General features: G+C 45.3%; 2 long non-coding RNA genes across 4 annotated transcripts in view; both read right to left on the bottom strand.

Annotated features, from left to right (window-relative positions):
* Positions 1-438: 438 nt before the first annotated feature.
* LOC116660218 lies at positions 439-10,156 on the bottom strand. Its single transcript, XR_004315623.1, has 3 exons — positions 9,964-10,156; positions 9,451-9,565; positions 439-487 (listed from the first exon to the last, which is right to left on the bottom strand). It is a non-coding gene; the product is annotated as an uncharacterized LOC116660218 (long non-coding RNA).
* A 13,180-nt stretch (positions 10,157-23,336) lies between these two features.
* Positions 23,337-25,867, bottom strand: part of LOC106730676 — a 37,978-nt gene continuing 35,447 nt past the window's right edge. For 2 of the 3 annotated variants that reach the window (XR_004315539.1, XR_001367127.2), the window contains 2 exons: positions 25,327-25,520; positions 23,337-23,865 (listed from right to left, as the gene is read on the bottom strand). This is a non-coding gene — a long non-coding RNA (uncharacterized LOC106730676). The remainder of the gene's footprint in view (positions 23,866-25,326; positions 25,521-25,867) is intronic. The other variant, XR_004315538.1, reaches the window with a different exon arrangement.

Genomic DNA, 25,867 nt, shown 5'->3' with positions numbered 1-25,867 from the left:
CAGTGCTGGGGAATAAATATGCTTTCAGTTTAAAAATGTAAAAGTGTTTTCTCACTGAAACCAAAAGGGTGGGCCAAATTCTGAGGTTCCTTTATATGATTTTCCTTACTTCTGTTGGGGCTTCTGTTGACCACTGTCCTCACTAATTTCCCTGGCGACTCCCTCCACCCTAACTAATTTCCCCCTCTCTGAACTCCTAAAGCCCTGTCACTCAGAACTCCTGTTCACCATTGAGTGGCGCCCTGAGATGCCTCCTCACCGGTTTTGTCTGCTCCTCTGAGACAGGCAGCTGGGTGTTGTACAGAAAGATTTAGACCTGGGACCTGGATTTAAGCCCCAGCTTCACATCTTACCTGCCTGGTGACTCTACCAAGCTGCTAGTCAGGCACATTTATTTTCTTCATTCGAAGTTTGCCTCCTTCCCAGGAGGTAACTGGCATCAAGGGAAGTTGCCTGGCTGGCCCAGAGCAGTTCTAGGAGTCAGCATCTGGTGTGGAAAAGAAACACACCCACACCTGGGTCAGAGATTGGGTCTGCAGAGTAGAAAGGATGTGGAAGAAATGCCTTAGAAAGGTTTGTTTATATAGAGCTCTGCTCAAAGCCTTTCTAACCGGGCCAGCTGGACATCTGGACAACCCATCTCCTGCCTGAGTCCAGAGCAAGGCCATTTCCGGAAGAACATCAAGTCCATTCTTGGAAATCAAATCCAAGGTGGGGGTTGGAGCCAGAGCCCAGGTTGGGCAGGGTCAAGGGGTGGTTAGTAAACCACAGGCCCCAGAGGGTGTGTCACTGGCTAACCCCCCTACCCCCCCCCCACCCAACGCTCTCTCATCCTCCAGCTGGAAGGGCCCCCCTTTAAGGATACAGGCACCTATGCAAAGATCCCTGACCTGTCTTCTTTCTCCTACGACTGCCCTCCTTTTCAAGCCAGCAGCCCAGGAGAACTTGTCAGACACTCATTTTGCCATTTCTCCCAAGAAAAAATCAACCTTCTTGTTAAACAAGAAACAACAGGCCCAAAATGGAACCACTTGTGTTAAAGCCCCACCTTAGCAAACCAAGAATTAATACCTAACCTAATTGCAGTTACAGTCTCCCCCCAGAATTGTAATCTTTAACCAACTTGAAATTGTTTGGTCAGCACTAATGAGATATTCCACCCAAAAGGCAACCTTGCCTGAAACAATGCATTTTCTGGCTAATAATTTCCTTTTCCTGTCCCCCCTCCACCTTTAAAAATCTTTCTTTTTCTCCAGTTCAGAGGAGCTCCTTTCCTCTTGCTATGTGGGATGCTGCCCAATTCATGAATTGCTTAATAAAGCAAATTAGATCTTTAAAATTACCTGATTGAGTTTTTGTTATTTAACTCTCAATGAACTGAGTAGCAGGCTTAAAATTTCTGATTTCTTGCTCCAAACCTACAGCTCTGTAGCTCTGGCCTCAAAGCCTCTTAGAACTCAACTCCCAAGTACTAGCAGATGTCAGATGAATGTTTGTAAACTCGCCAGGTGAACAAGTTGGTCTGCTCAAACTTTGCCAGATTCCAGATATGCCGCTGAGCCCAGAGGGAGCCCAGCTTGGCTGTATGGGGCAACTTCCTCACCAGCGGAGGGGAATTTGGACCACATCTCCTGCCCCAATCCCAGTGTCACATGTGCGGCCATCAAACAGCCTCCCTATCTAACTCCTACTCTGGTCATTCATTCATTCACAAATATTGATTGAGCCACTGCCAAGCTATGTGATGTAAGGACCCACTCAGAACCCCAGAGTTGGTATAAAGATTTTTTTTTTTTTGAGCTGAAGACATTTGAGATACAATAGATGCAGAAGAAGCCTTCTCAGAGTTTCCCTGACCCAAAGCAGAACATTTTGAGAAATGAGGATTGCCATAAATTCCTTCTTTGGGGTGGGTTTATTCCCAGGAAAGAGACCAAGATTAAACCTACCATAAACCCCTCTCTGGAAGAGTTTTAGGGCCCTAAAGAAGATAGAAAGCTCACTCATACATTTACACACAAACATTATCACAAACATTCTTATGTCCCCTTAGTTCTCCTAGAGAAATCTATTCCTTCCACGGGAGCTTTTTCCCGCTCTCCCCTTTCCCCTACTGAGTTAGATCTACAAGCCCCTAATTCTATCCCACTTTGGATTACTCATTATTTAGCACTCCTATGTGTAAATAAATTCTTGTTAATCTGTCTTTTGTCAGTTTAATTCACAGGCCCCCAGGAACCAATCACAAGAGAATGGAGGAAAGGTTTTTTTCCTCTTCAACAATGGGTTTTAATGAATTTTGTTTTACCCTTCAATTCTCAACAAAGCCTAGAGCCCCTCACCTAGCGCTACCAACCTCTTGATCCTAAGACATGAAATTCTTCTCACGGTGCTGGGGGTGGAGGTATGCCAGTTCCTAGCCTTGTCCCCTCCTGTCCTCACTCTCCAAGGTGTGCTAACCTCAGCAGAGGAACTCGTTGAGACACGGGCCTTGAGCCAGAGTCCACTCCTTCCCCCAACATATCCATAGGTCTATTTGTCTTTCTATTTGTCTTTCTAGAATTTAGATTCTAGAATCTGTTTGTCTTTCTAGAATCTAGAATGTTGATTAATGCGTTGGGGACTTCTGTTTGACAGTGTGGTGGCCTTTGGCTGGGGGAGCTTTGGCTCACAAAGCCCAGACCCCTTCAAAGTCTCACCAGTGAGATGACTTGCAGAAAAGCCTCTTCATTTTCCCAGTAATCCAGCTCATCATTGCTGAATCTGAGAACCCCATGCTTCCAAAGGGCAAACGTTCATTCTCAGAAATAGCACCACCTAACCCTTAAAGAAGACGGAACAATGTTCCTAAGGGCCCTGCAACTTGCGAGGCTGCCTCTCAGATGCTGAGTTAGCATTCACACCATCCTGCCCCCAGCCCCCTGAGCTGCCGGGAACTAGAAATGGTCACAGCAAGAACAGACTCCCTAACGGCTGCTCTCAGCTACACACACAAAGACCCAGCTGATGCTTTGAAATGACCACTTTTAAAGGCGCAATTGCATTCTTAGCCGAGGGGGGCCCTCCTCCTCCTCCTTTGCCCCTCAGTCTGGGGGTGGTGGGTGGAGAGAGGTTGTTCTTCCGGTGATCTTTGCATTTGGGAATGTAATGCTGAGATGTCTGAGGCATCCAGGAAGCTGGCAATAAAGATTCTGGGACCCAGCTGATCCATTCAGATAGAGGTGTGAAAATAGGGGCGCTCCCTTGGGAACCTGTGTGCTTTCGCCTCCTGGCTCTGCAAAGAAGCTCTCCCTCACCTCGGCCCAGCCCCCCTGGATACTTGAAGGAGAAGAGGCAGGAGGGAACTAAGAGGTTTTGAGTGCCTACTTGCCCTAAGGCAACATTAGGACATGAGAAGGCCATGGAGTTTTGCATCCTCCGAAACAGGATGGAACCTAGCGCTGCCATTTTTGCAGTGGGGTAATGAGGACTAGCTACATAATGTATGGGGCCCACTGCAAAATGAAAGTACAAGGCCCTTTGTTAAAAATTATTAAAAATTTCAGGATGACAACAGCAGAGCTCTAAACCAAGCATAGGTCCTTCTAAGTGAGGGGCCCTGTGAGATGATACAGGTCTCACACTCATGAAGCTGGCCCACCTTGGGCCAGTCCCTTTCCTCTGATTCTCATATTTCTCAAAAGGTTAATATTAAAGGAAGAAGTTGTAACCCACAAGGGGAAGGCACAGAGAAGGAGCTAAAGTTGGTTTTGTTCCCATATCCTTTCTTTATCCACAGGATTGTTACTTCCTTGAAGGAAATGATGCTCTTTGCCATCTTTGTGATCAGTGCCTGGCGTACAGTAGGTGCTCAGTAAGTGTTACAGAAGCATCAAGTCCTCAAGCTCTTGCTATACCCAGAACCTGCCTTCCTTTCAAAGAGGACTAGTCTGCCAGCTGCTTCACTCATTGTCCTATTTCCTTGCTCAAGTCATGGGGACCTTGGGCCTTGACCCCCCTGACCCCCACCCCTTCCCCAGGGATCAGACTGCTCACTTCTCTAGTTTTCTTCCACTGATGAAAGCTTAGCCATACACTTGGTACTTTACCCTCTAGTCACAATTCTCAAGAAGATGTTATAGATTCTGCCCTTTACCTGGAAAACAAATCTTATTAGTTAATTATGAATTTCATTGGATGGTGCAAAACATTACTTTTCCTGTAAGGGCATACTTGGACAGAGACTCAGGCAGTCCTTTTCCTCTCTGGTGTCACTTCCTTTCCCCTTTTCATCTTCTCCACCCACTCTGCAAGCCTGACTCCACCCTGGCAGCTGCCTATGTGGTCCAGAGACCTGGGATATTGTTCTTGGTTCCATCCGAGGCGGGTGGGAAGGGATGGGGGCTCTAGAAGTCTCAAATCCTTAGATTCATCAAGATGAGAGTCAGCTGCTCAGGCAGACCTTTCATGTTGCCTCTGAACTTGATTTTGCTGCATTATTATACTAAAATACCTCTTTCTGCTAGAATGGGAAAGGAAGGAAGTGAGGTGAGGAGGGATACAGAAAACCAGCTGGACCTCTCAAATTACAAGCCACAGTTGATCCAGATTACTTATCCACGCTTGCAGAGTGGCCCTAGAAAATCAGATGATTCATTAAATTCACCATCCTCATAATATGCATTTAGCATCTGCCAGGCCTGGTGCTGAATGCCAAAGCAACATAAAGGTGACCAGAAGGGGCTCAAAGCCCAGTGGAGAAACAAGTTCATCCAGGGCTAACAAGGCAGACGGCAACACATTCTGACACATTCTGACACAATCTGACAGAGACCACAGTGTCTCAGAGACTGGACAAATGATGGGAATCACACACTGCACCCTCCATGCCTCTCTCCATTAGGCTTTCCAGCAGCAGCTCTAAAGCCTTCAGTGCCAGGGACCTCAGCAGAACTGTGAGAACCCATTTGCTCCTTGAAGTAGCAAGTAGATGCCCACCAGTTGCGGGAACTTCCTGGTGAATGTGGAGGGAGGGGGTCTCCCAAGACCCTCCCCCTTCAGAGTTACACCTGTTACCGGGCTCCTGTGTCCTGGGAGTGACAGTCCCCAGTTGGCTTCCCCAGCGCCTCCCAGAGAACACGTGCCCACCTGCTGTCCTGCCACCCCACCCCCTTCCCCGCCCAGAGAACCAACAGGCTCTTTCTTGCCCACTCCAAGCACCCCAACCGTTTTTCCTGCTGCTGTTACTGAAATCTCCAGCCTGCATTACCTCCCTGAGCCGTCCCTGCAGCCCCTTTGAACTCACATTGTGCTGCTCAGTTCAGGGGGCGGGCCCTACACTCTGAACCTGGATGCCCCTCCTTGCCATCCACCAAAGGGGCAGGCCCACTGCTGAAGATGCCCCAGGGGTTTGTCTCCTTAAAGCCAGTTTAGAGGCCCACTTCCCCCAGGGCGCACGTGTGGACCCCAGCCGACACAAAGCCTCTCTTCTCCCCACCTGTTTCTGCTCTTCCAGCAAAATTTCTCCCATAAAGACTCCGGCTGGAGACTGCCCCTCCCCCTGTTTCATCTGAGCTCCCTCACCGTCATCAAATCTCCTTCTTGTGCCCATTTCACAGTTGGGAGGATGAGGCCCAGAGGAGCCTCCCTCCTGCTATTTGCTCAGAGACACAGCTGCAGGCCGTTTTGCCTGGAAGCCCAGGCTCTAAAAGCAAAAAGAGTCCATCCTGGCTTGGGACACTGGCTCTCCTGGGAAGAAACCACATCAGAGCTGTCAGCAGTGGGCAGCTACCCCCACACCCCCGGCTCCCAGCACTTCCCTCCAGCCCGGCACCTCCCTCCCTCAGCCAGTAGCTGGGACCAAGGAGGCTCCCTGGGAAGCAAGTGCACCGGATGCTGCCGGCAGCCTCCCAGCGGACCTTTCAGACTGAGTGTTGTTGAGGAACAAAGAGCCTGGGGGACAGCGGGTGACAGAGAAGCCACAAATGGGGCTTTTTGTAGGGAAAAGCATAAAAACACACTTAACTACAATTGACATTTCCTCATCAGCCTTGGCTGGCCCTGTCCCCCCCTCCCCATCCCAACACCAATTCCAGAAGGCCGGTTGGCGCGGACCTCGGGCACGGAGAGTCCCTTCCAAGCACAGCAATTAGATCCAGACACGGAGCAGATGCACATTCTCAGGGAGGCCGGGTCCCCAGGCCTTGGCAGGGACCACCGCAGCTGTCCACGGCCTGCAAGGCCATCAAAGGAGGTGAGGCGTGGGAGCGGCAGCCTTGGAGGGACCACCACAGGACCCGCCGGACTGCCATCAGGTCTTGGCAGGAAGAGAAGACTCTTTTGCTCTTATAGAGAGCAGAGAGAAAGGCAGCATGGCCAGGCAGGCCAACTTCTGCCAGTCTTCAGAGGGTGAAGAACAAAACTCTTTTTTTCTCCAGGTCCTGGAACCTTCTGCCAGGCAGGGCCATTGGTTCTTTCCCAGCTCTCTTGGCACCGGGAGGTGTGACGATCAGAGCTGCTCAGGCCCATTGAGGAAAAGCCCTGAATAGGTACCCTTAGCCAGCGGATGCTCCCTCCCAGAGTCAGAGCCTCTTGGGCTTTGCATTCTGACAGACCTGATTCCCCATCCAGGATCCGTAACCTCAGGGTCCTCTCATTTAAAACAATGAGGATCGGGTACTTTGCTATGAGGTGCAGACTGTGTGGATGGCGTGCCACCATTCGGGAAGGTGGGAGAGGGGACGTAACATTTGTACACGCTTGTTTGTTTGTGCATGAAGCGTCTCTGGAAGGATAAACAAGAAATGGGCTGTTTGGGTAGCTGCCTGGAAGGGAAATTGGGCAGCTAAGGGTTAGGGGAAGGAGGGGGGCTTTTCAGAGTGTGCTTTTTGGAGCTTTAAAGCTTTGAGTTGTTTCAATTACTATATATTAAAAAAATAGAATTTGAATTGGATAAACAAAGCCCAAGGGTAATAGTGAGTACCTCGCTGGTTTGCTGTGAAGATGAAGTGAGTTAACATAAATGAAATGCCAGCAGGATGCCTGGCATGTGACAGGAAGTGGCGTTAGAGCCGTGGGAGTGACAAAGCACTCACACACACACACACACACACACACACACACACACATGCACTGGCTTGCACTGCTGGGCAAGGAAGGGTGCAGACAAAGCACAGGTGGGACCCTGAGGTCCAGAAGGGACGTGCCCTAGGTCACCCAGCTAAAAGTGATGGATGATGGATCTTGGACTGGAATCCTATTCCCAGGGGCCTGGGATTATTTGTAGAAACGAGAAAAACTATTACAATCTTTGGAGACACCAGCACCAAGTGAAAGCCGCACCCTTCCATGATGACATGACTTCCAATGCCAGCCTTCGGAAGAGTAAGGGGCCCAGTCCTTGGTTGATCAGAGCAGGACTTTGGGCTGGGGCCTGATGGCAATGAGATTGGATCTAGAATCCAGCTTCCTGCAAGACCAGGTTCACCCCAGAGGCCCATTTGCAGAGGGAACACAAGCTTTTACCTGTGGTTTCTCCTCCCAGCCCCAGCATCAGCCAGAGACGAATCTTTTCAAAATGCTCCCAGCCCCTCCTCGATTCCTCCACTGACATTGCATGGCCATTCTGTACTAGCCTTTCAGCCAGGACATTGGGGCATCGAGAGGTCTAAGACACTTCTTGGAGCTTCTAGTTTCATCGGCACAAAATGTTAAGAGACTGGTGTCTGTTCTTGGAGTCCTGGCTCTGCCACTTCCGAGCTGTGTAGCCTCAGGCCAGATACTTCACTGCTTTCAACCTCTTTTTTCTTGTCTGTAAAATGGATTTGATAAAAGCAACTGCCTAGCTTGTTCTGAGGATTAGCTGTGATAATCCATAGAAGGCATGAAAAACTCGGAAGCAGAGGACCCGACTAAGCTGTGCTCAGACTCCAGACCCAAACAAACTGTGAGATAATAAATGTGTGAGTTGTTTTAAGTCACTACGCTTTATAATAATGTATTATGCATCAATATGCAGCTAGTAAACTCTGTATAAAATTTTATAAACTTCTTTTAAAGCCTAAACTAAAAACGTAAGCATTCTCCTGTAAGTCTGTAAACACCACCTTTGCTTGTTGTCCAGTGTTTCATCCATGATTTGTTTAACCATTCTACTATTGTGGGACTTTTGAATTATTTTCCAGTGTTTACTCTGTGATGGACACTGTTATGCATAATGCATTGTCCTTAAGATGATTTCCTCAGAGCAGATTTCCATAAGAGTCTGTATGTGTCAAAGAGTGTGAAACATCATTTGACGATAAGAGTTCTGATAAACTTACCACCCTATATATTACTTTTTACCTTTTTTTTTTTTTTTTTTTTTTGGTGGAGGGCAGGTAATTAGATTTTATTTTTAGAGGAGGTACTGGGGATTGAACACAGGACCTCATGTATGCTAAGCATGCGCTCTACCACATGGGCCATACCCTCACCACTCTATATTTTTAAGGTACAGTTTATTCTCTTTTAAATCCTGGATCTTGACAAAGTTGCCTTAAATTCAGACTGAGACCCAAGAATTTAACTGGGGTTAGGGATTAAAATTTTAGAGAAGCCATAAATCAAAAGGTTCAGTTTCAATTTTTTTTTTTTCCAAGAGCATTCAATACTGAAGGAGACTGAAGGTAACCTTCTAGGTTCTGTTTACTACAAAATCAAACTATATTTCTCAGCAAACCAGTCTCTCAGGATTCCTATCTACTGCTGCATGATCTTTGGCAAATTACTTAACCTCTCTGTGCCTCAATGTCTTCAGATACAAAAGTTGGGAGTAAAAATAATACCTTCATCACAAGGTTGTTGTGAACATTAAATAATTTAAAATATGTACAGTACTTAGAACAGCGCTGGCACATGGTCCATGCTGTGTGTGTATATTCTCATTCGCAGAGAAGGGCAGTGTGTTGCTGAAGAGTCAGGCAGAACTGGCTTTAAATTCCCTGTCTACTGATTACAAGCTTTGTGACCTTGGACAACAGACTCAGCCTCTCACAGATGCAATTTCTGCATTTGCTAAGCTAACGATGCTTTTGGACCCCTCATTTGCCAAGACTCTGGACCTCATATTGTATTTACAGTTACCTAACTGCAATTTAATTTTTTAAAAGCGGGCCCCCCAATTTTATAAGCTTCACAGACCTGGATCCATCCCTAAGAAGGGCAGTAAAGTAATAGCACTTACTGCATGGGGTGGATGTAAAGATTAAATGAGGCAATGCATTTAATGACTTAAAATCCATGTCTGACAATAGAAAGCTCTGACTGTGGAGCAGCTGCTTCTTTGGACCATGTGAGAGGAGAGTTTGCTTTCCTCCTTTTCTTCCTTTCTATGTGTAACCACTTCAGGAAACTTAATTTACAAAAACCTAAATTTGGGGAGAGAGGATAAACCAGAGGATGATCATTCTAGTTATAAAATGACTCACTGACCAGTGTTAGGCACTTGACGTTTTCAGCTGGTGTCTGAAAAGCAGCAATCCATCCACCGAGCAAACCGAATTCTTGAGATGCGGTTAAGTGCTATGAAATCCTGGGAGCACAGTCCCTGCAGAGGGATGAACAGAGCTTTAGCAGCCTGTGCTGCTTCTGCTGAAGCCGGAAGAGGCTCCCAGCTCACTGGGGAGCAGACAGCTCCACTACCTTCCCAGCTAGACCTCGAGCCCCTCACATTCCTTTAACATCAGCTTCCCTCAGGCCAACCCCATCCATTTGGAAATTCCTAGAATTTCAGCCTCATCCTCCCCCAGGAACAAAGCTGCACACAGCTGGAGGCCAGCATTTCCTGCCTGGCTCTAGACAGGAGTGAGGGCCCTGAATCAGATAACCGCGGGCATACCAGGTCAGAACTTACCCTCTGGCTCTGAGCAGTGTGGCATGAACCTCCCCACCATCCCTGAAGGCCCCCCAAAGCAGCAGCCACAGCCACAGCCCCTGCTAGAATACCTCCTTGACCAGATGATCCATGATGCTGGGGTAACTGGCCCGAGTCCAGAGGTGAACTGAAATTCTGTGTCAATCCCTGGTTCCCTGGGCAGGAGTGTCATCTGGGAACAGAAGCCTGGGCTACCACTTCCTTTCAAAAGCTGCATATCTCCACACCATCCCTAGTCCCAGTGAAAGCCCAGCGAACCCTGGACTACAGTTCACACACCGAGGGAACAATATCATAGCTAAGCCTTACATAATAGCAGCTAACGCCCATAGATCGCTTAGCAAGAACTCTACTTGAAGTCTGTGTTAGTTTCCTGTGGCTGCCGTAATGAATAACAGGCCACAAACTCAGTGGCTTAAAACAACAGCAGTTTATTCTCTCACAGTTCTGGAAGCCAGAATCCAAAGTCAAGGGGTCACTTGGGCCACAATCCTTCCAAAAGCTCAAGGAGAGAATGCTTCCTTGCCTCTTTCGGCTTCCGGTGGCTCCAGGCGATCCTTGGCTTGTGGCTGCATCACTCCAAGCTCTGCCTCCATCTCCACATGGCCTTCTCCTCCTTCTCCTTGTGTGTCTCCTCCTCTTCTGTCTCTTGTAAAGACACTTACTGGGTTTAGGGCCTGTGTGGGTAATCTGGGATGATCTCATCTTAAGATCCTTACCTTAAATACATCTGCAAAGATCCTTTTTCCAAATCAGGTCACATTCACAGGTTCTGGGTATCCAGACGTGCACATACATGTTACATGTATTAAGGCTTATGAACCTCACAACAGCCCTATGAAGATGTGCTCATTTTTCTAGATGGATAACTCAGGCATGGTTTAAGGACGGTGACCCAGGTGACACAGCTAGAAGGTGGTGCAGGCCACATGTGAGCCCAGATGTCAGCAATCACTATACTATGTTGTGTCTCCTGCATGTCTCAGGGCCCCAGACACATGAGTCCTCCCACAGTGACTTGGGGTGGCGGGGAGAGACGTAGTAAGCCAAAGCTTATGAAATAACATCACAACCCCATACACACCTGGACATTTTTATTAGACAATTGAAATGATACTAAAAATGGACAGTGAGGGTAGCCATGGGCAGGGGTTCAGATAAAAGGACAAGTGCCCTTTTGTTCACATTTCTTATCCGAAACAGTGCCTGGAACAGAATAAACGCTGAATACATGCTGACCGTTACCATCACTGTTGTCCACACCCCCTGGCACCGAGGCGGGAAGGGGGTGCAGGCAGCCCCACGGGGGAGATAGGCTCTCTGCCCCTGCAGGTGGCTCTGGCCTGGCAGGCGACTCCGGTACCACTATGATCTGGCACCCCTGCCCTCCTGAAACATGGCTTGGTATCTCTCTACATGTTTTCTATGAGGGGATGACATTAAAATTAAGATTCAAATTACATGTCAAAAATCAAAACAGGGTTCCTCAGTAAGTTAAGCATAGACTGATCATATGAGCCAGCCGTCCCACTCCTAGGTATATTCCCAAACGAATCAAAACCAGGTGTTCAAACAAAGACACGCACACAGATGTTCATAGCAGCACTATTCGCAATAGTTCAGAGATGGAAACAACCCAAATGTTTATCTCCAAGAAGTGGATAAACAAAATGTGATCTATTCATACAAAGGAATATTATTCAGGGATAAAAATGAATGAAGTCTGATGTGCACTGAAACATGGATGACCCTTAGACGCACTCTGCTAAATGAAAGAAGACAGACACAAAGGGCCACACACTATGTGAGTCCGTGTATGTGAAGTGTTCAGAACAGGCAAGTCCATAGAGAAAAAAAGCAGATTGGTGGTTGTCAGGGGATGGGGGACAGGGGAGCCAGGAGTGACCACTTAATAGATAAGAGGGTTTCCATTCAGAGTGACAAAATGTTCTGGAACTAGATAGCAATGCTGGTTGCACAACACGGTGAATGTACTGTCACTGAGCTGTACACCTTAAAATGGTTAAAATAGTGAATTTCATATTATGCGTATTTTACCAAAACAAACAAACAAACAAAAAATATCAGGCCAGAATCACAGTTCTGCTCCTTCTATTCAGAAGTGTAATTGGTGGCCACGCACACCTTTCCAAGCCTAGGTGACAGGACCCTACTTTGTTTTTGTTTTTTGTAAATATCCAGATGACTTATTTTTCCCTTTTCTTTCCTTTCCTTTTCTTTTATCTTTTTTTTTTTTCTTTTTTAAGAAAGTCACGGAACAAAGAGCCAAAGAAGGTAGGTGTCACTCACAGTAAAACCCCTGGTGATAACACAAGACAATAATGAGGAGGTTTGAGAGCAGAAGTAAACAACAGTAAAAGGAACAGTGGCCGATGGAATGTGGGAGGGGAGGACCCCGGAGAGGGGGGGCCCAGCAGTGAGTCAGCCTGGAGGCTCAGGCGGTCCCTCCACTCAGCGGCCCCTAGTGGAGGCAGGGCTCACTGAGGGACACGCCTGATAAACCCAGTCAGGAGCCCAGGGTCCCCTGAACCCCTTCCTGGACCTGTTCCCTCCCTCCCTGATTATGGCCCCCCCCCTCCACTTTCAGCCTCACAGGCTCAAGAATCCAGCCTCTTACCATCCAAAGCCAGAGCCTGCGTGAAGAACCTGTCTCTCCCGATAGCAGGCATTTCATACCAGCTCTGTCCACCCCTCCTGTTTATGCGGCCCCCTCCAAACATACCCATGTGACCTCGGGCAGTACTCACATTTTCTAGACCAAACAGATCCCCCAAAATAGAAGATTCCAACCCCCAGTGGCGCTGGGTAACAGAACGGCAAAGGCCCTGATGCCTTGGGCATGCATCCCGCTCTCCCTTGTGAGGCCTTGAAGGTGTGTTCTTGATGATTCATGTAAATCCTTCTCTCGGCCGTAAAGTGGGGGAAGTGATACTCACATGGCCCCCCTTACCTGAGTGCTGTGAAGATGATATGGGTTGCTGTGTGGGACAGTGTCTTGCAAATGGAAAGATATATAATGAAGATAAATTGTGGTAATAAATTCGGGGAATTTCAAGTCCCAGTCTGGCTGGGCACATCTGCCTTCCGCAGTGACCTGGAAATGCTCGCGGACCCTCTCCCGTACCCCAGGGTGTGTCTGTGTATCCTTGGCCACTGCTCAGCGAGGCTTCCTCAATGCCTGGTTGGATAGTGTCTGGAGCACGTCCTCTGACAGCCTTCTCCATGGGACCTGGCTCCCCGCCTTCTCCTGATTTCCTGCTGATACCCAGCCCCAGGACCAGAGCCACTGGAAGGCAGCTCTCTGATGGTACAGACTCCAGCAGTGTCCGTGTCCTCACAGAGTGAGATCAGCTTCCCAAAGAGAGGTCTCAGAATCCCTGTCTCATAAAATGCTCAAAGAAAACAAAAGAGGCTCTATGTTTGAAACAGAAAATCTACTGACCCAGGTCTAACCTTCCCCACCTTTCCTTCCTGCGCATCAAGGAAACACACAGTAACCTGTGAAACGGGGACAACATGGTGGCTAAGGGCATAGCTGGTTTGTTTCGTTGTTGCTGTTGTTTGTTTTCTCCTAAGGCAGTTTTCAAATACACACAACTAAGGTGAATAGTACAATTAAACCCTTTGGCTGTACCATCCACTTTCAACAATTGTCAACATTTAAGAACCTGGGAGAGGAGGGATTTGGGAATCAAACCCATGTTGGAATTCCAGTGCCACCACCAACTAGTGCTGGGACCCTGGGCAAGTCCTTCAGTCTCTCCAACTCTGTTTCTTTATGCATTAAGTGGGAATGTAACCGTATACCTGAAGGGATTGTTCTAGACTAAATGAAATAAGATAGCTCTAAGGCACTAGCTGAATGCTCCCCCCATCTCCCCTCAAGGTAAGCACTCAATCAGTAGTGATAATCATTGCAGGAAGGAATGGGGTGTAGGCTGAGTGTGGGTTCTGGAGCCCGACTGTCAGGGTTCAAATCCCAGCTCTTACTCTCTTCTCGCTGTGTGACCTTGGACAAGTTCCTAATCCTCTCTGTGCCCCAGTGTTTTCATAGCAGTATCTACCTTTCGGGTGCTTTGTTAGGTAAGTACAGTTAGAGCATTGGGAACAGTGCTTGGCCGGTAGTAAGGACTCAATAAAGGTAGGCTTTGTTAGTATTAACACAACCTGTTGAATTTTATTTAATTTGGCATTTCGTACATTCCATTCACACCTGTAAGCATTTGCCTTCTGAAGAGGAATCTCAGAGCACCAGCTTTGGGAAAGTCTGGATGAAGGAAACAGAAGTCAAGTCTCGGAGGCTCACTTCCCCCAGACCGCTCCACTGATGCTTCACCATTTCCCAGCAGAAATGCCAGACCCGCAGGCTCCAGAGTTTTATGTGTTGATTTGCTTGCTGGGTGTGGGGATCAAGATTATTTATGGGACATCCAAAATGCTTTTCCATTGAGTTGACACAATCTGGAAAAGCTGGAGTCACAAATCAGGAGAAGCATCACACATCACTCGATATACAAATGGAATCTCAGATCTTGAAGACCTTTACCCTGCTGCCTGACCCTTCACTGGGAGCCTTGTCGCCTGGAAATTCTGGAGTGGGATCCATGGATGAATTTACTCTGTTATTCTTCCCTCATTGAGCACACACAGACCCAGTACCTGCTGGGCGCTAGGTGCTGGGGTGATGGGATGCAGCATGCCCAGTTTTCCCTGGGGGACCTCAGGCTGGCCACTTACCATATCTGGGCTTTCTTTTTTCAAGAGGCTACACCCAGATGATATCCAGTGTCCTTTCTAATCTTGTCTTTTATGATTATATAATTCTATTTTTGATCTGAAAGTCTACTATTCTAAAAATCTGATTCTTTTGCCAAAACAAGGTTGCAGGGAGGCAGGGAAGTCAGGGCCTGTGGCTTCTGGAGAGTGTGGGTCTCCTCTTAGTCTGCATCTGCCCACACGGCCTCTTGCATCCAGATGTTTACAGCAGTCGAAACCACAGCACTTCTGGAGGTTTCAGACAGTGTGGCCAGCTCATCCCATCTGACCCCTCGCTTTGTTTATTAGGAAAGAAAAACACCAAAAAAAAAAACCCTACCACCAAGATCCCAGACAGGCTGAACCCATAACCCCGGGGAGGGCAGTGCCCTGAGCCTGGGCCAGCGGGAAATCCCAGCAGCCTCCTTCTGACATGATGGCTAGAATATCATGAACTGATGATATTGGAAAGATAGCCCTCTGCTCAAGTTTGGATCTTGTTACCCAGTGCCTGTGGGATAAGCTGGGACCTGGGATGTTTAGTGTAATGCTTGCACCTGGACGAATGTCTCCTCAAGCAATAGAATACAAAGAAACTATAAGGGACTAAAATAACTGCATTCATGCACAGTTGGGGCAAATTATGAATAACAAAGTACAAAAAGGCCAAAACCCAACGGCCATTTCTCAGGTACGGGAGCAAAAGCAGGGGACTCCGCATGTTCCCTGCACACAGCACCACCCCTACCCTCACTCCCATTTAAGGAACCAGCTTAGGCCCCACCCTCCAGGAGTGAGCAAGGGCCCTATTACTTGTTGTCATTCCCTCATGCTGCAACATGAATCCCAGTAAAGCCTTGCCTGAGTTTCTCATCTGGTCTCTTATCAATTTCCATTGATTAAAGAGGCCAAGAACCCAGGTCAGTACCACCAGGTTTTATTATTGTGCTCCCAGGGACTCCTTGGTATAAAATGACTTTCTTCACTTGTCAACTGCATTCGATAAATTACGCTGTTAAAGCAAGCCAGCCCGGCATGGGATACTGTGTTACAGTTCCCATTATCCACTGCCCCGCTTCCTGTAAAGGGATTGTTTAGCCCCACCATGAGATTTGTGGGGCCCCCCTAAGGGAAGAGGATACCTTCCCCACCCCATTGTCAGACCTGGCGCTGTGAGTGAGATGGGAGTACAAGTGACCTATGCCAGCTCCAACAGAAACGTGAAGAGGCATCGCGTGACTCTTCCAACATTCTTGGTCTTCCTTTTTGCCGTGGGAATACCAGGTTCAAACAGGAGATCCTCCTTCAGCATGGGTACTGGATGAGAAGTCACATGAACAGAGCTGTAGCCACTGACATACAATGTGAGTGGGAAACAAGCCACAATTGTGGTAAGCCACTGAGATGGGAGTGAACTGTTACTGCGTCATAACCTAGTGGACGCCAGCAAACCCAGCACTGTTAACCCCAACATGGTGTCATGACTTGCCTATTGGCCTGTCCTGCCTATTCCTCTTAAAATTCAAACACTGAAAATAATCTGTCTCCATTCCATAATTATCCAACACCCAGCTGAAAAGCACTGGTCCTGGGAAAGCACCTGGACTTCTGGGAAACCAACTCTAACCAGAGTTCAAATCAACAGGAGCTAAACCTTAGGAAACTTCTTGACTTTCATTCAAAATGGTGAGTCATGTGAAGACACCGCCATTTTCCATTCCCTGTGATTCTCTGATGCCTTGAAGTAGAAACACAAAATCTGGTTGCTCTGTTCCCCACCTTACCTACTACGATGGTTAATTTTATGCATCCACTTGGCTAGCATATAGTAACCAGTATTTAATCAAATATGAATCTAGGAGCCTCTGTAAAGCTATCTTATAGATATGATTAACAGTGACAATCAGTTGACATTTAGTAAAGGCGATGATCTTCCATAATGTGCGTCAGCCTCATCCCATCAATCTAACGCCGTAAGAGCCAAACCTGAGGTTTCCTGGGTAAGAAAAGAAACTGCAGCACCAATTCCTGCCTGAGTTTCCCGCCTGCCAGCCTGCCCTAGAAATTGCAGACCTATCAGCCCATCTCTTAAAATAAATCTCTCTCTCTTCCTCCCACCCCAGTCCTCTCCAACTAGAACCAATTCGGGTTTTACTGTATTCCCAGATCTGAACTGTCCTCACTATCTGTGTGGCTTCTGGGACTGAGGCTCCTGGTCCCAGCAAGTTCTGCTCACATAGGGATGTGAGGGGGGCTTTGAGAAGGAGGGGCTCCCCCAGATTGTTCTGAAAGGCCCTGCATGGAGTGAGCTGGGGAACTCTCTCCCCTCTTCCGGGTCCTCCTCTCCTTCCCTGACCCGTCTACATTCACTCCTCAGCAAGCTGGTCACCCTTTGCTGACTTCTTTTCCCCTTTAAGGCTGTCCGTGAGTGTGATTTTATCTGAATTGCAGCAGCATGAAAACAAGTCTATGGATCAAAAGGAGTTTGAGATTTACAAATGTTAGCTGCTATATATAAAAACAGATTTTAAAAAAGTTTCTTCTGTATAGCACAGGGAACTGTGTTCCATATCTTATAATAACCTTTAATGAAAAAAATATGAAAACGAATATATGTATGTATATGCATGACTGGGACATTGTGCTGTACGCCAGAAATTGACACATTGTAACTGACTGTACTTAAATTTTTAAAAATACATAAATTAATTAAATTAAAGTTTAAAAATGCATTGGCAGCCTTCCTCCTTCAGGAATGGCCCATCCCTCCAGTCTCTAATCTTCCCTTCCTTCCTCCTTTCCTTCCTACTCCCTTCTCCTCCTCATTTCCTCCTATCTATCTCTTCTCTCATTTCCACAAAAGTGAGGACAACGGAAGCAGTGGGACAGAGAGAGGGAGCCCCATAGGAGGTGATTTTAAAGAACTAGGGCAGGAACCAAGCCATACCCTGCAGCACGGAAAGGTGGGGACTGGCACAGGTGTAGGAGACTCTCCAGAGACCCAGGGGACAGAACCCAGCGTCTCACAGTGTTGCAGAAGCTGCCTGGGTGGTGATGCCATTAAGTGACACAGGGAGCAAAGGATGTGGACAGTTGGCGAAGGAGTGGTGTGATATTGTGATTTATAATAAGAATATATATTTGGTCTCTCCTCCCTGGCTTTCTGGTGCAGAGCTCCCAAAAGTCCTGGAATTTCCTAAGTGAAGAGAGCCATAAAGATCCTTTTGTTATTCATAACAAGCCCCTTTCAATCACACAAGAGTTTATACTATGAGGAGGCTTTTGGGAAGCCCTAGTATGGGCTGGTTGGCAGGGGAACCAAACTGGTGATCAGTGGGTTGGAAATTTCAGCCTCAGCCCCAACCTGGGTGGAGCTTGAGAGGGGGCTGCTGAGTGTGTTCAGTTGCCAATGGCCAGTGACTTAATCAACTGTGCCTGTGTAACAAAACCTCCATAAAACCCAAAAGGATGGGTTGGTGAACAAGAGCACATCCATGTGCCAATACGGCTGGCACACTCCAGACTGCATAAGGTCAGAAACTCCTGGGCTCAGGACCCTTTTGCAGCTTGCCCTGTGTATCTCTTCATCTAGCTGTTTCTTCTTCCTTTGTAATAAACCAAGAACTAGTAAGTAAACTGTTTTCCTGAGTTCTATGAGCTGCTGTAGCAAATTAACTGAACTCAAGGAAGGAATGGTGAGAACCTCCAATTTATAGCCAGTGGGTCAGAAGCACAGGTAACAACCTGGACTTGCAATTGGCAGTGGGTGTCTGGCGGTGGGAGGGGCTTAACCTGTGGCTCTGATGCTTATCTCCAGGTAGATGGTGTCAGAATTGAGTTAATTATAGGACATCTGGCTGGTGTCACAGCATTGGTTAGTATGGGGAACAACCCCCCATATACACACACATATGGTGACCAGAACTGTCAGAAGCATCCTAGTAGAGTACTGAGAGGCGTGGAGACACATAAGTGTGTTTGATTTTTTACAAGTGAGAAGAAAGTGATTTTGCCTAAGATTTTAAGTTATCTGTGAAGTACTGTGTGGACTGAGCAGGTAGAAGGGATTTGGGTCTGAGATCATGAGACTTGTGGAGAAAGGCACAGGCCTCAAAACAGGAGAGAAGTAAAGCTGTAGAATAGATGTGATCATCTCGAGAGGATGTGGGGCATGATAAGACATGTTCTGGCTGGTCTCTGGGGAAATTCCAGCACTTCAAGGACTGGCAGATAGGGAAGTTCCAAAAAGGGGGGGGGGGGGGAATAAGGAACAGGAGGGCAGTCCATCTGAAAGTTCCAGAGAAAGAGGAGGAAGAGAGGAAGGAAATAGTGAGGATGAAAATAATAGAAGAAAATATCCATAAACTGAAGAAAGTCACAAAATCTTCAGATTGAAAAGGCTCATGTCTCAAGTAAGATAAACAAAGCAACAAAACAAAACCCAAACAAAATGCCTAGACACAGCCTCCATGATATTACAACATTCTAAGGATAATGGAAAAAATCCCAAGTTTCTGGGGAGGGAAAAGCAGGTCACCTGCAAAAGAATAAATAGCCTTAGCGGCAGTAGTGGATTCTAGAAGGTGTAGAGACAATGCCTTCCTAGTCCTCAGGAGATGTTGTTTTGATTCTGTAGCTGTATGCTCAGCCAAAAGAGCAAACAAAAAATTTTTTCAGAAATGTAAACACTCAGAACATTGACTTCCCATGTGCCTTTTCTGGAAAAAAAAAATTCAAGGACAAACTCCAGCAAAATGAAAAAGGAATTAAGGAAAAGAAATCCTAGAATGACAGTTGTCCACAGACCTATAGATGAGTAGCTCAGTTACAGTAAGAAGTCAAGGAGTTACATGAAGAGTGCTTTCAATGAGAAAGTGGGTTTCAACCAACAGATAATATTTATGAAAGAGGATGAGTATTGCTCCGCCAAAAAAAAAAAAAAAAAAAAGGTAGCAGGGGGAGAAGCAATTTTAAAACTCTAGGGAAAACAAAAAGTGATAAGAGGAAGTCACCACCTATATATAAAGTGTCAGGGAGGAAAAACTTTCCATCTACCTTTCTAGGTTCTTCTGACTGGTCTAATAATTAAATTGACATGAGACACATTAACAGGAGAAAATCAAACTTTAATTTTGTATGTATGGGAGTTCCCAGAAATATGAGACGCAAAGAAATGACCAAAGCAGGTTAGATTTTATATCTTTTAGACAAAGAAACAATACATTTGTGATGAACTGAAAAAAAAAAACAAAAACAAAAACAAAAAACTGTGAGAAACTGACAAGACAAATTTAGGCTTGGGTACTAATTAGTGAAGAAACAAAGCAGAGTTTGTTTACTTGGCCTTCTCAGCCCTGAATTCCCTATCACAGGCGATAAGAATGTCTCTTAACCTCCTGGTGCAGGGAGGGTACCTTTCATGTGGGAGATTTATTTCCTGTTTTCAGGGGAACAAAGAGAGGGTCAGAGTGTCCTTTTTTGCACTGGCTCTTTCTCCAGTAACTTTAATTCAAAATAGTCAATATGCCAAAGTGGATATTTGGAGGCAACCTGCCCTAAACCCTATCAGAATCAAGCAGTTTATTTATTTAAAATTGAGCTATAACATACATGTGGAAAAGTACTCAGATCTTAACAATACCACTCAATCAGCTTCGACAAATGTGTACTTCCATTACCCCTTACTTACACCACTATCAAGATGAAGAACATGTCCATCACTCCAGAAAATTCTCTCATGTCCCTTCCCAGTCAGTCCTCTCTGCTCCAAAGCAATCACTGATCTGAAACGAGCTCATTTCAAGAAATAGAGGGAGTGTAATAAACAAGAGTCCATTTGACCTTGATGCTAAGAACCTCTCCTTCAAGAAGCATAATTGTAGTGCAAAGAATTACACTTACTTCTTTGTGGATCCAATCACAATTTTTTGTCCTAATACTATAAATGATAATATATTTATGTATTAGTTTCCTAGAACTGTAACAAATGACCACAAATTTGGTGGCTTAAAAACAACAGAAATTTGTTCTCTGACAGTTCTGGAGGCCAGAAGTCTGAAATTAAGGTGTCAGCAAGACAGCTCTCTCCAAAGGCTCTAAAGGAGAATCTTTCCTTGTATCTTTCAGTTTCTGGTGGCTCCAAGTAGCCCTTGGCTTGTGACTGCATCACTCCAACCTCTGCCTCCGTGGTCACATTGCCTCCTACTCTCTTCTGTGTCTTCTCCTCTGTGGGTCACTTATATGGACACCTGTCATTGCAAATAGGGCTCATCCAGATAATCCAGGATGATCTCCTCCCCTCAAGATCCTTAACTTAATTACATCTGTGAAGCCTTTTTTTCTAAATAAAGTCACAATCACAGGTTTGGGACATGGACATATTTGGTGTTGGGGCAGGGGGGTTACCATTCAGCCCACTACAGTTGGTTTTCAATTTTTAAAGCCAACATCTAGACTGGTGCTGCCAATCGAAATATAATGTGCACAACATATGTAATTTAAATGTTCTAGTAGCCACATTACAAACGTAGAAAGATATGGGTGATATTATGGGCTGCATGTTTGTGTCCCTCAAACTCATATGTTAAAGACCTAACCCTCAGTGTGGCTGTATTTAGAGATGGGGCCTCTAAGGGAGTAAGTTAAGTTAAATGAAGTCATAAGGGTGGGGCCTTAATTTGATAGCATTGGTGTCCTTATAAGAGGATGAGACACCAGGGCACTGTTGGTGGGGACATAAATTGATACAGCCACTACCGAAAATAGTATGGAGGTTCCTCAAAAATTTAAAGTAGAACTACCATATAATCCATCAATCCCACTTCTAAGTATTTATCAAAAGGAAATGAAATCACTATCTCAAAGAGATATCTGCACTTGCATGTTCATTGCAGCATTATTCACAGTAGTCAAGACATGGAAACAACCCAAGTATCATCAACAGATGAATGGATAAAGAAAAATGGGGTTTATATACACAAGGGGAAATTATCAGACCATTAAAAGAGAAGGAAACCCTGCCATTTGCAACAATATGGATGAACCTTGAGGGCATGATGCTGAGTGAAGTAAGTCAGACAGAGAAAGACAAATTCTGTATGCTCTCACTTGTGTGTGGACTCTTAAAAAAGCTGAACTCGTAGAAACGGGTAGTAAAATGGTTGTTGCCAGGGGTTGGGGTGGGAGAAATGAATGGGTGGTCAAAGGGTACAAACTTCCACGCGTAAGTTGGGTAAGTTCTGGGGATAATGTACAGCATGATGACTATAGGAGCTACTGTATCCTATACATGAACTTTGCTGAAAGAGTAAATCCTAAGTGTTCTCACCACACACACGGTAATTATGTGAGGTGATAGAACTGTTAACTAACCTTTTATGATAATCATTTCACAAGGTACTTGTGTACTAGGTCATCACATTGATTAGGTGATGATGATAAGGTGATATCGCACCTTAAACTTACACGTTACATGTTGATCTCAACAGAGCTGGGAGATGGGAGAAAAAGGAGACAACAGGTTTCTCGCTCTCTCTTTACTCACACAAAGAAGGGGTCCTGGGAGCACACAGAGAGGTGGCACTGACCCACAAGCCAAGAGAAGAGACCTCAGAATGAAACTTGCTGGTCCCTTCGATCTTGTACTTCCCAGCCTCCAGAAGTGTGAGAAAATAAGTTTCTGTTGTTTAAACCATTCATCCAGTCTGTGGTATTTTGTTACAGCAACCCAAACCACTTATACAGGTAAAGTTAATTTTAATAATATATTTCATTTACACAAACATACTCAAAAAACCACTTAAACATTTAATCAACAAAAAATATTAATGAGATACTTTACCTTTTTTTTAGCACTAAGTCTTGGAAATCTGGTGTGTATTTTACATATATAGCACATATCAATTGGCTGGACACATTTCAAGTGCTCAATAGCCACATGAGGCTAGTAGCTACCATATTTGAAAGAGCAAAGCTAAATAATGCAGAGAATAGTTCATTGCACAGAGTTTATATGCACAGAATAGTTTATCTTAAGTATAAGATAGAATATACATATTTAAAACATTGACAAAGTAGAAGTAATGATATAGCCACAGAGGTTGGGAAATGTGGGGAGATAACTAGGGGGGAAAAAGCACAGTCTAAAGGCTGAGAATTATGTTTTATTCAGCAGATTTACTGAGGACTTAAGCCCAGAATATAGCCTCTCTGATAGCTCTGAGGGTCTGTTCCAAAGATGTAAGGGAGTTTTTACTGGGAAAAAAAAAAATGTAGTTGAACATCAAAAGATTACTGCTAATCACAAAAACAGACATCTCAAGTTGATGATTATGGTGCATTTCTACATATGGGAAGAGGCAAGAGTCTGGGTTTACTGAAATATTCAATATGCATCTTAACTGTCTAGGGCCAGTATCCAATTTTGTACATCCCACAGGTGTGACCTGAAGGGCAGCTCCAGTGGCTGCAGGCTTGATAGCCACAACATTCTTTGTACTGAAATGGCAGAAATGGCAGGCCACATTCTTTGTCCACAACAGGATAAACAAATTTTTATTATACATAGTGGAATCAATAAATAGAAGTTTAAGGGGTACAATTTAAAATTATAAATTAGCCATGTGTTTCAGCTACCTATTGCTGTGTAACAAACTGCTCCAACATTTAGTGGCTTAAAACAGCAATCATTTTATTTGTTTATAATTCTATGGGTCACAAATTCAAGCAATGTTCAGTTGGGTGGCTCTGCTTCCCGCAGCGTTGGCTGAGAAGCTGGAATAGCTGGATGCTCCAAGATAGCCTTCCTCATATGACTAGCAGGGGATGTTCATTGCCAGCTTAAAGCTCAGTGGGGAGCCCTGGCCACAATGTTACACGTCGAGCTGTGTTCTGCTGGATGTCAGCCTGTCTACTGTCTGCTTTGGCTTCCTCACAGGATGATGACAAGTTTCCAAGAAGAAACATTTCAAGGTGAAGACAGATGTTGCAGATCTCTTAAGGTCCAGCCTTGGAAGGTACACATTGTCACTTTTCTTGCATTTCATTGATCAAAATGGGTCCAGGGGCAGCCAAAATTCAGAGGAAGGGGAAACAGACTCCACCTCTTGATGGAAGAAAGGTAAATTAATATTGCAAGGGAGAATGTGGGATGGGAGACATTGTTGCAGTCAACTTTGAAAACACAATCTATCATACCACTAGGAGGAAACAAACAGATAATTGACATTAGGGGAGAAGAAAGGTGGGAAGGGAGCCAAGAGTGTGAGCTTGAAAATTACTTCTTCTAGATACAATCAAATGTTGATAAATCAAGAAATATGAAATGGCTAATACATGTCATTACGAGTACGTCCAAACCCATAGAATGGCCAATGCCATGCGTAAACCCTAATGTAAACTATGGACTTTGGGTGATTACTATGTGTGAACATAGGTTCATTAGTATTAACAAATGTGTTGCTGAAAGATGGGCCCCCATCCCTGAGGAGCCAAATAACTCAGAGACAGGGTTTTGGAACTTAGAAGAAAAGAGACAGCTTTATTGTTTTGCCAGGCAAAGGTGACTCACAGCAGGCTAGTGCCTTCAAAACTGTGAACCCATCTTGAGGATGGGGCAGAATGATTACATAGCCATAGCTCAGACAATAAAGCATCGATAACAATCAACAGAATTATTTTCTTCTCATAAGACAGAGTGGCATCATGGTGTCTCCAGGTGACCAATTCTATAGAGGCTAGTGGTTGTCGCTCTTTCCATCTCTTTATCTTATAAGCACCCAAGGCCTGGTCTTCTTGGTAATTCAGGCTATTTTATGAGGTTACAGTCCTGTGACCTTCTCCCTGGAGAAGGACTCAGAAACCAAGCATGATTGTTACTTTTAATTACTGGGATAGAGCAGAAATAGTAAAATCAATAGCTTTAGTTTTAACAATGGGCTTGGAGCTGTGAGTAGTAACGGGTCAGTCAGGCTTGCTGATCATTCTAAGGGCAAGCATAAGAATAAGCAATCTGTTAGCCTAAGTGCGGCCATTTTATTAATTCTCCTTCAAACATACCACTCTGGTGGGGGGTGTTGATAATGGAGGCTATGCACGTGTAGGGGGCCAGGGTATATGGGACATCTCTGTACCTTCTGCTCAGTATTGCTGTGAACTCAGAATTGCTCTGAAAAACAAAGGCCCCTAAACAGAGTCACAAAACAGAGATGCCAAAATGATTACCTCTGGGTTGTGGACTGGGGTCTATGATGCAGAAGACTTTGATATTTCATGTTATAATTGGTTTACTGAAGGCACTACTATTTCTCTATGGTGTACATGGATGATTTTTTAAATGCAAATATATTTTAAGAAGCTGGGTGTCAACTAAAAAATGCACAACCTAAAAGCTGAGAATTATGTTTTATTCAGTGGACATACTGAGGACTTCAAGCCCAGGAGACAGCCTCTCAGATCACTCTAAAGGACTGTTCTGAAGAGGTAAGGGAGGAGCCAAGATATATAGGAGTTTTTGCAAGAAAGACCAGGTAGTCAGAACATCAAAAGGTTACTGTTAATTAAATAAAATCAGACATCTCGAGTTAAGGACTTTAGCACTTTTCTATGTATGGGAAGATGCAAGAATCTGGGCTTATTGAAATCATTCCTTTGATATGCACCTCCACTCTCTAGGGCCAGTACCCTGTGCTTTCCCATCCAGAATCTCCTAAGGGTGCACTGTTGGGGGATGGCTGCAGTGGCTGATGATGGGCATCCTGTCTCCATCCTGAGTTCCCTCAGGGCTCACAGTCAGGGGCAGCTTCAATGTGATGGCTTGATGGTAGGCAGTATTTTTCATTCACATGGGTAAAAACTAATGGATGGAAAAAGGAGACATATGACATAAGATAGAAAGAATGCGTAAAATCTAGCAGCCTTTAAAAAGGATTATACAACATGACCAAGTAGGATTTATCCCAGGAATGCAAAGTTGGTTTAACATTAAAAATTGATCAGTGTAATACACCATTTTAATAGAATAAAGGACAAAAGCCACACAGTGATTTCAACCAATGCAGGAAAAGCATTTGACAAAAATCTGACACCCTCTCATGATAAAAATGCTCAACAAAGTAGGAATAGAAAAGAACTTTTTTGCTAAAAAACCAGCCTCTGTACCCTGATAGCTGAATTGAGACTTGGAGGAAGAGTTTTGTGAAA

The sequence above is a fragment of the Camelus ferus genome, chromosome 27 (genome assembly GCF_009834535.1).
Source record: "Camelus ferus isolate YT-003-E chromosome 27, BCGSAC_Cfer_1.0, whole genome shotgun sequence".
In the NCBI taxonomy this organism is placed as follows: Eukaryota; Metazoa; Chordata; class Mammalia; order Artiodactyla; family Camelidae; genus Camelus; species Camelus ferus.
The sequence above is the reverse complement of the archived record's forward strand: the minus strand, read 5'-3'. Positions and strand labels throughout refer to the sequence as shown.